General features: G+C 42.5%; 1 protein-coding gene across 1 annotated transcript in view; it reads right to left on the minus strand.

The window, feature by feature from the left end:
- The window catches only part of LOC126094730 (transmembrane protein 53), a 169,074-nt gene that overhangs the window by 101,254 nt on the left and 54,345 nt on the right, over positions 1–13,475 (minus strand). The gene's annotated exons all lie outside the window — the stretch shown is intronic.

Raw genomic sequence — 13,475 nt, forward strand, 5'->3', positions numbered from 1 at the left:
TCCGAGAACTTTTCAAACCACTCTCGTATTACTAGCACAAATATGGTCGATGCGTGAATAGAGTCCTAAACTCACAGAGTTTGCATTGTGGCCACCAGTTGGCGTTACGAGTGCAGTACTTTGACAAAATGGCTACAAACCGAGAAAAAAGTGTGTGTGTTGGAATATGCGAGATTTTTATCTGTGACAACAGTGCAGTGCGCATTCAGATGGATTTATTAATATCGAAAACTTAGGTGCACTGGTTGTCTCCGTAAACAGAAAAGTAACGGTCGACCAGATGTGTTAGATGAAACTTTGGAGAGGGTGAAGGAAAATTCCATGCCCGCATCTCGTGGTCGTGCGGTAGCGTTCTCGCTTCCCACGCCCGGGTTCCCGGGTTCGATTCCCGGCGGGGTCAGGGATTTTCTCTGCCTCGTGATGGCTGGGTGTTGTGTGCTGTCCTTAGGTTAGTTAGGTTTAAGTAGTTCTAAGTTCTAGGGGACTTATGACCGCAGCAGTTGAGTCCCATAGTGCTCAGAACCATTTTTTTGAAAGTTCCATACGCAGTCCAAAAAATTCAACGATCCACGCAAGCCTCGAACTTAGAATACCGCAGCAAAGACGGCAGTTACATTTGAAACCGTACCGTCAGCTAGTCATGCAACGATGAAAACTGGACGATTGTGGCCGGCGCTTTCAATTTTTCATCTCAGTACAAGAAGCAGAAGCACATAAGGGCGAACATTTCCCCTCCAAGCTAATATTCAGTGACGAAGCAAACTTCCATTTTTCTGGAAAGTTTAATCGCCACAATGTGCGTATGCGGGGCACTGAAAATCCTCATGAAATTGTGGCGCGCGAACGAGAATCACCAAAGGTTAATGTTTCACACCCGTCATTGGAGCATCGATGTTCATCGCTACCTAAACGACGAACTTCCACATCGCTGGATTAGACGTAGTTCCCGCGCCCCGCCCCCCTCCCCCCAGGTCGCCTGATCTAATACCTTGTGACTTTTTCCTTTGGGCGTATATTAAGGACAAACATGGCTACCGCTTGGACTTCGTCGTGCGACCGGCTCTCATAGAACTTAACGTTTCTACACATGCATCCATCACATATTTTGGAAAATAGAGAGCTTCGATAACGAATGGATCATTTATAGCAGCACGAGTATTTGTAATAAATTACCTTTGTAGACCGTTTGCGTTTTTTTTTTCCAAAATTCAGCCAGTAACCTGTCTCCCTCCTGCTTTATTTACGATTAAGCCTATGTGATCATTTCATTTCATATTCCACAAGTTATTACATGTAGATATATGTATGAGTTGACGGACTGCAGTTGTGATTCTTCTATACTGTAGTCACATGATATTACATTTCTGCTTCCTCTGAAAGTACACGATTTTACATTTATGAACAGTTAACGCTAGTATCCTATCTATCCATCACTTCGAAATCTTCTAAAGATGTGACTGGAAATCTGTACAAACTTTTCAGACAGTAATTCATTACTAATGTACCATCTACAAAAAGTCTGACGTTAAGATTAATATTGTCTAACAGGTCATTGATACACTACAAGAACACTAAGTGACCCAACACTTCATGTCTGTTGACGACTCTACTCCAAGATAACATTCTGGGTCCTACCTACCACGCTATCCTTAGTCTAGTCATAAATTTCATTTGAGAGCTCATGTTGTGGCCGTTTAGTTAGTAAACGTTGGTGTTATTCTGAATCAAATAGGTTTTGGAAGTCAAGATACACAACATCTACCTGGATTATTCCATGGCTTTCGAGATGTCTTGTGAGAAAAACGCGAGTGGGGTTTGGCATGATAGCGTCTTAACGTTATTTGACTTCAATCCCGAAGCGAAAATGGGAGAGAGCAAGCAACTGTGTTCTCCACAGCGAGAACCACGAGTCGATGGAAAAGTTTTTTTGTACAACCGCGAGAACTATACCAAGTTACACGCTTTTTAGCAGACTTGCAGGTGCTCAGAGCGCAATACATTCACAAAGAGAAACGGGCAACAAACGGAGAGTGTTGTCTCTAACGGACCACTGGGACTAAGGTTGGCTGATACCGCCAAGACTCAAACTCCCGTGATCACGCTCTTAAAGTGCCGTGGCGATGCGTCCATTATGGCTCTAAAAGCTGAGCCTACCCAAAATATTCCAAAATAATTCGTTCAAACTGAATTTAATCGGGTCTGATCACGTACCCTCATAAATGTTTTCAAATATTTTACGTGGGAACTTCGTATATGCTCCCGACAGTATCACAATGCATTACTCCTCTAGCTTTGCAACCAATAGCGGCTCCGAAATCCGTGCTTCTAACGAGCTTGCGCAGTAAGAGCGTTCTTTCACGTGGCAGTCTGAGGCTTCTACAGTGTGGATACGGTTTTTAAAAGCTGGCGTTTGATTTGTTTCTACTTCTCTCCAGCAGGCGGATGCACGCCCTGGTACTGCAAGTCATTCAGCAGTTCCGTAACAGATAGCTCTACTTCGCATCGCCTAGCACACTACCGGCAAGCCAAACAGAGTGAGAAACCATTAACTCTTAATTTAAATGTTTACTTAAAACACACAGAACGAGAGGTCATCCATAATTCATAGAAAATAAATGTGACTGTATTATTGGATGTTGTTACAAGATGATAGGAAATAGCCTATGTATTTTCACTGTTCCTCAGATTAAAATTTAGTAGCCTTACTTATTTCAAAGCCGGCCGTGGTGGCCGAGCGGTTCTAGGCGCTTCCGTCCGGAACTGCGCGACTGCTACGGCCGCAGGTTCGAATCTTGCCTCGGGCATGGATGTGTGTGATGTCCTTAGGTTAGTTAGGTTTAAGTAGTTCTAAGTTCTAGAGGACAGATGACCTCAGATGTTACTTCCCATAGTGCTCAGAGCCATTTGAACTTATTTCAAACGTTGGTAGCTCACTAACATGTCCATAGGTTTTCGTATCAACAGTACGGGACGTGCTTGTTGTGAAACCTGCAACATGAATTCTGTAGTAAAAATGTAATATGTTCAAATGTGTGTGAAATCTTATGGGACTTAACTGCTAAGGTCATCAGTCTCTAAGCTTACACGCTACTTAACCTAAATTATCCTAAGGACAAACACACACACCCATGCCCGAGGGAGGACTCGAACCTCCGCCGTGTAGTAAGTAGTGGCAGTGATTAACTGATTGTGAACTATATTTCGGTGTGCTCTGTCATGTGTGAGGTGTCATCGACAATTGGTCTTTCATTATGTTGTCGAGAGGGAACCTATAAGTTGTCTAATATTGCTAGCATTATCTTGTCAGGCGCGGTACTGCTGGCTACGTCAAACTGCCATGGAAGCCATGCTCTTTCAGAAGCAACACGCCTGGAGGCTTTGAAACATAATGAGAAGGTTGATCGAAACAGAAGTGTTATGAAGAGACAATTTCGACTACCTGCTTCTTAGCACGGCACAAGATCCACAGATTTTTTTAATGGAAAACCCTGCATTCTTTTCTCGTCTTTCTTTGGAAGATAAAGTAATGGTGAAGGATCAAAACCCGACGCCAAGTCTGTCTATTAAAAAATCTTATGAAAAATTTGTAAGAGGTTTTCAAACACAATGGCACAATTCAAACCCATGGTTAAGTGGCAGCGTTATAAGGAAGAACCATACAGAAAAGATCATTTAGCATCCGATGGAGTATTTAAAGGCACTTCCTCAGACACAGGACGAATTAATAGCTTGTATTGCGGATGCAGTTACAGAACAAATTTCAAGTAAAATTAAAAACAGTCCTTTTATATCAGTACAAGCCAACAAAACAACGGATGTCTCAACTAGAAGTCAATAGAGTGTAACTTTTCATTTCGAAAATAAAGCGCTACGACAAACAAGAAAGAGATTCGTAGAGTTTTATGACGTATCCATAAACTGGAGTGCGCAAGGCATAACCACTGTTTTGTTGCAAGTGCTATGCAGTTGGAATAGTGATAAAAACAAATTAGTGTCGCAAACATACTACCACTGCAGTGCAACACAGTGAAACAGGTTTTACAGAACTTGTCAATGAGAAAAAGTTCGCAGGTTGTAGTAGACCAAACAATTTCCCAACACACGAAGGTGAAAAACTACTTAAAGTGTATCATTTCTTTGACTGTAAAAAACTGAAAGAACTAAAAATTTAAAGCAGTGAGGATAAATCTCTATAGGCTCAGGACGTCTTTAAATCCATTATAAACAATGTGTTGTTATTGCTGTGGTCTTCAGTCCTGAGACTGGTTTGATGCAGCTCTCCATGCTACTCTACCCTGTGCAAGCCTCTTCATCTCCCAGTACCTACTGCAGCCTACATCCTTCTGAATCTGCTTAGTGTATTCATCTCTTGGTCTCCCTCTACGATTTTTACCCTCCATGCTGCCCTCCAGTACTAAATTGGTGATCCCTTGGTGCCTCAGAACATGTCCTACCAACCGATCCCTTCTTCTAGTCAAGCTGTGCCACAAACTCCTCATCTCCCCAATTGTATTCAATACCTCCTCATTAGTTATGTGATCTACCCATCTAATCTTCAGCATTCATCTGTACCACCACATTTCGAAAGCTTCTATTCTCTTCTTGTCTAAACTGTTTATCGTCCATGTTTCACTTCCATACATGGCTACACTCCATACAAATACTTTCAGAAACGACTTCCTGTCACTTAAATCAATACTCGATGTTAACAAATTTCTCTTCTTCAGAAACGCTTTCCTTGCCATTGCCAGTCTACATTTTATATCCTCTCTACTTCGACCATCATCAGTTATTTTTCTCCCCAAATAGCAAAACTCCTTTACTACTCTAAGTGTCTCATTTCCTAATCTAATTCCCGCAGCATCGCCCGACTTAATTCGACTACATTCCATTATCCTCGTTTTGCTTTTGTTGATGCTCATCTTATACCATCCTTTAAAGACACTGTCCATTCCGTTCAACTGCTATTCCAAGTCCTTTGCTGTCTCTGACAGGATTACAATGTCATCGGCGAACCTCAAAGTTTTTATTTCTTCTCCATGGATTTTAATTCCTTCTCCAATTTTTTCTTTTGTTTCCTTTACTGCTTGCTCAATATACAGATTGAATAGCATCGGGGAGAGGCTACAACCCCGTCTCAGTTCCTTCCCAACCACTGCTTCCCTTTCATGTCCCTCGACTCATAACTGCCATCGGCTTTCTGTACAAATTGTAAATAGCCTTTCGCTCCCTGTATTTTACCCCTGCCGCCTTCAGAATTTGAAAGAGAGTATTCCAGTCAACATTTTCAAAAGCTTTCTCCAAGCCTACAAATGCTAGAAATGTAGGTTTGCCTTTCCTTAATCTTTCTTCTAAGATAAGTCGTAGGGTCAGTATTGCCTCACGTGTTCCAACATTTGTAGGGAATCCAAACTGATCTTCCCCGAGATCGGCTTCTACCAGTTTTTCCATTCGTCTGTAAGGAATTCGCGTTAGTATTTTGCAGCCGTGACTTATTAAACTGATAGTTTGGTAATTTTCACATCTGTCAACACCTGCTATCTTTGGGATTGGAATTATTATATTCTTCTTGAAGTCTGAGGGAATTTCGCCTGTCTCATACATCTTGCTTACCAGATGGTAGAGTTTTGTCACGACTGGCTCTCCCAAGGCTGTCAGTAGTTCTAATGGAATGTTGTCTACTCCGGGGTCTCGTTTCGATTCAGGTGTTTCAGTGCTGTGTCAAACTCTTCACGCAGTATCGTATCTCCCATTTCATCTTCATCTACATCCTCTTCCATTTCCATAATATTGTCCTCAAGAACAATGTATTAAAAATAAATCTTCTCCGGATGAATGAAATAACTGTCGTTGGTTCTTGCAATTCCAGCAACCACTGCGTCTTGCGAAAGAAGCATGAGTACATTAAAACACGTTAAAACGTACCTTCGCAACACAATGACAAATCACAGACTGTCAAACTTAGCGATTTTGGCTATAGAGAAGGGAACTGTGAAATCTTCAACCAAACGGCAGGACTTCATATTTCATGTTATCGGTGTTTACGCTCAGAAAAAGGACAGGACGATAGTACAAATTTATAAGAAGATGTAACGTGGGTTACTGTGTTATATTTTTATTAATGTTTACTTGTTTATATTTTTGTGTATTTATTTATAACAATTTCTGTAGTAGCTTCAATCATAGTAGAAATATATACTTTAGTGACTTTTGCAGTGTTTTCAGTTTACAAGTTTTTGTTTTAAGATTTTTTCTTTTTTCGAAATCTGTAATTCTCAAAGTACCCTACAGAAACTACCATGCTTCGCCATTACTAATGTGTATTGACAAAAGGAACGACTATAGGTTAATTACAGACGAAGCACGCACAAGCGCGGACTGGCCAGGAGTGAAGCTGTTCAATGGAATCGTTCCAGCATTTGCCCTAACTGATCTACAGAAGCCCTAATTGGAATGGCGGGCAGAAGTTTGAATTTCGCTACCGCTGAAAGCGAATGCAGCATTACGTCTGACGTTAGGTACGTCGATGCAGTACGGATGCCTCGTCCTATACAAAGGATAAAGTTATATTAGCAACTCGAAAAATAATGATGAAACATAATTAACTTTTTTTTTGTTTGCAGTCCTGGTACATATTGACATCCGACGGTATAATACACAGCACGCACATAGAAGAGACAAAACAAAATGGGAGAGCCCAATGAAAGTGTAGTAACGTGCAGTAATTACTTTTAAGCATTTTAAGGGGAACAACGCTCGAACAATACCCTCTGAGTTGGTGGAACAGGATGTCAACACCGCACTGCCAAATAGGTAACAGCGTTTAAGGCGTGCAGACGATTCCATGTGGTCAAAAAAGGCTGAATGACGAAGAACAAAGTGGCAGACCATCTCTGAAGAAACGATGTGGCGTTCATGGCACTTCTTCATTTACATTTCATTGATTTTGTTACGTCTTAACATTCAGTATAGGAAGATTCACGTCACTGTAAGGTAGCGAGAAGCGCACACGCCATGTCACACAATAGATGGTCTCAGACTGTGAGAACGATGGAGTAACAGCCGTACTAATCTAAATAAAATTTCAGTTAATGCCGATAATCATTGGTGAAAACAGCGAACCAGTCACAGGTGCGCCCTGAGCGGGTAGGTGCCAAACTTAGCGGTAACTCACCACTAGTCTGTGATTGTTTCCGGAGAAGGCAATACGTGTCAAATGTGATCTCAGGCTGAGAAAGAATAATTTATTAAAACTGCCTCAGATGACGTACTTGTGCAATTTTGTGTTAATGGAGCGCAAATTTTAGAATTATGTGGATGATTTTATTGTGACCTTTTCCGGTGCTCTAGAAATAATTAACATCCGGAAACTTTGAATGCTGATAGCAAGCTGGCTCTCAGACTCACTTTCTTGGTTTTATGGTTCTCTAAATAGACATAAAATAAAGTTGCCTCCCAGTCCTCTGTAATTTCATTTTTAATACGACTGAATTCTTTCCCATTTGCCACTATGTTATGCACAGTATACTTACTGCATTCTCTACAGAGCCTGCAGCGAACAAAGAAGAAACCTGTCGGGATGACGGCTGCGAGAACACATTACACTTGACGTCCCTGTCCGAGAATATGTGACTGATATGATAGGTCACATTTTGAACAAGTGCATTTACCACCATCATTTAAATATTACACTTGGAATCACAAAAGGAGTAGCTGCCCTGGTGCTTTAGCACTGGCACATCACAATCTAGGAAATGGTGGAAAAGTGAATATCAATCGTGGATCAGATGTCAGCATTTTGCACGCCGGATTTTGGTACTGCTGACACCCATCCAAAAAGCCTGACGCCCAAGGCACGATGGACAAGTGCTGGATGTGTCAGAATGACCTCGATACAAAGTAGGAAAGCAAGTAGTGGAAACATGTGGATTCGCCATTGACGAGAAAGGCGAAATTGCAATTATCGGGTAAGGTGACGCCATATGCTTTTTTTGGGAGTGGGGAGGGGGGAGTCTGCCATAGTGTGGTTCAACCTGATTATGCTCATAACGGGGGAAACTATTAAAGGAGCAAACTAGCGGACCCTCCTGACGTTGTTAAGGCGGACACACACATAACTGCATGCTTGACAAACAAGCATAAGCAAGCGTACTGCTCAAGTGTGCTTCAGTGTGTAGAGCACAAATTTGCACAAGAATCAGGACTGTACAAGCCGGTTGATGCTAGATCGAATTTCGATTATTCATGCTCGAGCAAGTGTTGAAGAATGTGAACGCTTGAGCACATGTACCAACAATATGGAGGCTTGTGTAAGCATTCGTCAGTAATTTGATTTGATTTAATTTTTATTTCGTCCTGTTAAATTACATTCTGTACAAAGATTGTACTATAATGTAGGACAAATCAAATAGTACAGTTTGACATGCATAAAAAGTGAAGAAAAACAGGAATACTGTGAGACAGTTTCTGTGGCGTGTCCAATGCGAATAGTTGATATGGGACTAATATTTTTGTTTCTTTGACAAGTCTTTACTCCATATATATCATGATTCCTTTTCTTTTTTTTTCATAACACATGCAAAAAAGCTGCCAAAGCCAGCGCGCCGTCACCTGATCTCTACATATTCTGATAGAACAAACTGACCCTTGTACAAGCATGCTTGAGCCGTGTGAAGGAAGGAGGAATTTGTGCATGCTTACGCAAGTATGCTTGCGCCTGCGTGCTCGTCACGCATCAATTACGCGTGGGATTTACAAAAGCGAAGCGTTGTGGGAGGCTGTCCAAAGGGGTGTTTTTCCCTCTCAACAACGCTCCAGCTCATTCTGCACAAGAGACAGCGACACAGGTTGCTTCCTTGCGTTATCAAATGTCGCTTCTCCTCCTCTATTCTCTTGACGTGGTATGCAATGACTTCTAACTCTTTCCTCGATGAAGAACCATTGTGTGGCCGAATGACTTTTGGGTGATTTTCGATGAATGGATTATATGCTTTTAAGTGACCAGACTACAACGATTATAAGTCCCTACATACCGGGTATGTCAGATACAGAGAAGAAAGCCATCCGGTTTTAAACCACAATGAGGAGTGAAAGAAAACCAGCATAGGACAGCCGTAAGAGATGGGGGTAGACGTGTAATTTTCTAGGCGGGACGTTTCTGGGGTGAAATGTAATTCGAACAGCTGAAATACAGATTTCTATCATCAAGGTATCTGTCAAGTCACCCACTGTTGGGAAAATATTGAAGGATGAATATATAGACAAAGTCTAATATCGATGTGCAATGTTAGCAAATAATCGGTGCAGAATTCGATTTCATCATTGACGTGTAAACATCAGTGGCCGATAATATGATGAATTTATATAAAGGTGTAAATATCAGCCGGTCGGAGTGGCCGAGCGGTTCTAGGTGCTACAGTCCAGAACCGCGCGACCGCTACGGTCGCAGGTTCGAATCCTGCCTCGGGCATGGATGTGAGTGATGTCCTTAGGTTAGTTAGGTTTAAGTAGGTCTAAGTTCTAGGGGACTGATGACCTCAGAAGTAGCCGGCACGGTAGCTCAGCATGTTCGGTCAGAGAGCCGGTTGGCCTCTGTAATAAAAAACTGAGTGGAAGGATCAACCACCGAACTTGAACAGGATGTCTTGCGACGTCCGCAACGACCAAACACAACGATCAATAACGAACAAAATGCACGTCCGCCCCGAGCAGACGCAACGAACAAAAGCGAACAAAATAAGATTAAAAAAAAAAGTTAAGTCCCATAATGCCCAGAGCCATTTGCACCAATTTTTGTAAACAGCAACCTTCAAATATTATGTAAGGGGAGATCACAAACTTTCCGTTTGAGAGCATTGCTGCAGCGTATATGCGACGTAACGTTACTCCGACCTTGTTTTTCTGCAAACATTGAAGGTCGATATTTTGGACGTTACGATGTCTTTACTGGAAGACTGCTTTTCGAGGAAGGTTTGTATATATAAATCAATATAGTAATAATGAATGTGTTATATATTGTTACCTCTCCCGTATTTAATTGTCGTTTAGAGGGATATCTCGCGACAATAATTGGAGCTACGAATTGATCAGTCACAGAGGTGGCGGAATCTGGCGGAAAAACAGTAAACATTCGCTGCAACTGCAATGATTGGAGCTACGAGTTGATCAGTCATGGTTCAAATGGCTCTGAGCACAATGGGACTCAACTGCTGAGGTCATAAGTCCTCTAGAACTTAGAACTACTTAAACCTAACTAACCTAAGGACATCACACACATCCATGCCCGAAGCAGGATTCGAACCTGCGACCGTAGCGGTCGCGCGGTTCCAGACTGTAGCGCCTAGAACCGCTCGGCCCCTCCGGCCGGCTTGATCAGTCACAGTGGTGGCGGAATCTGGCGGGAAAAACAGTGAACATCCGCCGTAACTGCGGAGAGTTACGAAGCTCGACTAGAATATATCTATAATTCCCCCCCCCCCCCCCCCATATTTTTCTGTCTGTATGTGAAAGCTAATCCAGGAACCACTGTTGGGATTTGGGTACGTTTTTCATTAATAGATATATTGATTTAAAGAAAGATTTTTGTATATAGTTGGTCATTGCTACGACAGACAAGTAATCCAGCCGTGGATATTTACAGTGCAGCCCGTGCGAAGCTGGGGCGGGTCGCTAGTGTACGGATATTCCGAGAGCGGCGACGCCCGTATAGGAAGCCATAGTGTTTGTTGCTGACTTGGTCGGCTTCTGGCGTCAGGTGGCGTGTTCTGCGTAAGGCGTGGAGTGCAGCCAATTCGCAGGTTAGCGCTAGCCGGCGTGCCGAATCTGTAGTGAAGTCAGCCCGCGGACAGTGGACCACATCCTCATTCCCGTTGCACTGCTCTGCGATCGCTAAATTACTGATGCTCTTGTATGTTTGGTCAATATGATCCGTTTCTCGAAGACCGAACAACAACAATGTAGGAATCAACAATGATTCAGTAATCACGATGAGCAATTCAGCTCGCTCGTACATCGGAGAGGTTAGGAAATATCCAATGGCGGTAGTGTATTCATTACCGAAAAAAATATCATTCGGGAGAAGTGACATCAGAATGTAAAATAAGAATCAAAAGGCAGCTACAAATAGAACTGATCACAAATTATTGGGCGATGTAATAAGACTGTTTCTGCACGAATGCTAAAACCCACTGACTGACAAAAATAGAGTAACACAGGGAAGATACGTTCGGATGACAGTGTAATTTCGTACACGTACAAAGCATCGCTAGGTATGTAAATGATTCTCTGACAGGCAGAACAGCCACCAGAGCTAATTAGTGTTGGTGGTTAGGGTTGTTACTCGACTTGGTAGGGTGTATAAGGTATGTGAACAGTCAGTTGTTAAGTGACACATGTGAACAATGCGGAGATGCAGCGTTCTCGTCTAAGACAGCGTTATCGGTAACTGACAGAATTTGTAAGAGTACAGTATCTGGGACATCAAGGACCAATTATAACAGCTGTGAGTCGGCTTGTCTCAAGAGAGGATACAACGTGTTTACGGTCCTCTTCACAAATGAATCACTGTATGCACCCACGCCAGAGGGGTGGAACTTCATTATGATAATTGGGTTCATACTGTCAAGTTATTCATAAATTTGATTATTTCGTAATCACGTATCCTCTTAGTCCGCGAAGTTTAATTTCGTTTCCTACTATCCTTCTGGGTCCTTCATTTTTTTGTGAGGTACTGTAAGTACGTCAGTCCAGCATTTTAATGAAGGTGGGCGTTTTTCTAGGACCACAGACACACCCTACGGCAGCTTCACATGCAATAACACACACATTCAGGAGTTAGTGCCTATCTGATCTAGCTGTCTCAAGGAAGTATGATGGGATGAATTGTTGACTACGGCAGTGTGCCGTCTCGAGATTCCTGGAAATGCAGAGCACTATATGTCATCCTCGACGAAACCCCACAAGAAGAAATCATACATATGCGTCAGCCGAGCGGGACGGCCGTGTGTGTAGCAGGGTTTGGCATTGTAGTTTTTTCGCTACGATTTTATTGTGTGAAGTACCCTCGGTCTTCTTGCCCCGTTAAATTACAGTGAAAATTTCTCCATTGCCTTCGACGTAACTGCTTTTGTGGTAGCCTCACAATCTGATAGCATACGTCTCGATGACGTAGGTCGACCAACACCGGCCAATTCTAACGTCATCACAGCGGTAATTACGACAGTCAGCTGTTCCTGACGACGATGGAAGTTATCTACACCTATATAAATACTCTGCAATTCATACATAAGTGCCTGGCAGGAGATTCACCGAACCACATTCTGACTATTTTTCTACCGTTCCACTCTCTAACCGCGAGTGAGAAAAATAAGTCTTCCCGTTCGAGCTCGAATTTTTGTTATTTTCTTCCGATCATCGTTTCTTCCTATGTAGGCTGGCGTCTGTAAAGTATTTTCACATTCGGCGGAGTAAGGTGACTGAAATTTCGGGGGAAGATCTCGCCGCAACGAAAAACTCAGTTTTAATTATTCCCGCCGCGCGGGGTAGCCGTTCGGTCTCAGACACCTTGTCACGGTCCGCGCGGCTCCCCGCGTCGGAGGTTCGAGTCCTCCCTCGGGCATGGGTGTGTGTGTGTGTGTGTGTGTGTGTGTGTCGTCCTTAGTGTAAGTTTGTTTAAGTTAGATTAAGTAGCATGTAAGCTTAGGGACTGATGACCTGAGCAGTTGGGTTCCATAAGATCTTACCACACACTTCCATTTTTTCCAATTATTCCCAGCCAACTCGCTTAAGGAGCCGTCACACTCTCTCTCCAATTTCGCGATAATACAAAACGAGCTGCCCTTCTTTGAACTTTTCGATGTCCTCCGTCAGTTCTATATGGTAAGGATCCCATGCTGCATAGCAGTGCTCTAGCAGAGGACAAGTGTAATTTAGGCACTCTTTAGTAGACCTGTTGCATCTTCTAAGTGTGATGCCGATAATACACATTCTTATTTGCCTTCGCACAACATTACCCATGTGATCGATAGAATTTAAGTTGTTCATATTTGTGATTCCTAGGTGTTTAGTTGAACTGACAGGCTTTAAGTTTGTGTGATTTATCGTGTAACCGAAACTTAACGGATTTCTTTCGGTTTTCATGTGGATGACCTCACACTTTTTCTTATTTAGAGTCAAATACCACTTTTCGTACCACACAGCTATCGTGTCTAATTTTACAATCGGATTTGATCTTCTAATGCCTTTACTCGACGGTAAACGAAATCATGTGCAAACAATCTAATAGGGCTGTTCAGGCATCCAGTCGCACAACTGAGACAGTACTCCTTAGGCACGCAATCTGATTAGAAATCTCTTGTAAGGAACGGTATCAAAACCCTTCTGAAAATCTACAAATATAGAATCAACGCGAGAACCACTATCAACAGCTCTCAATACTTCATGCGAATGAAGAGCTAGTTGTGTTTCACAAGAACGAT

Source organism: Schistocerca cancellata, chromosome 8 (assembly GCF_023864275.1).
Source record: "Schistocerca cancellata isolate TAMUIC-IGC-003103 chromosome 8, iqSchCanc2.1, whole genome shotgun sequence".
NCBI lineage: Eukaryota > Metazoa > Arthropoda > Insecta > Orthoptera > Acrididae > Schistocerca > Schistocerca cancellata.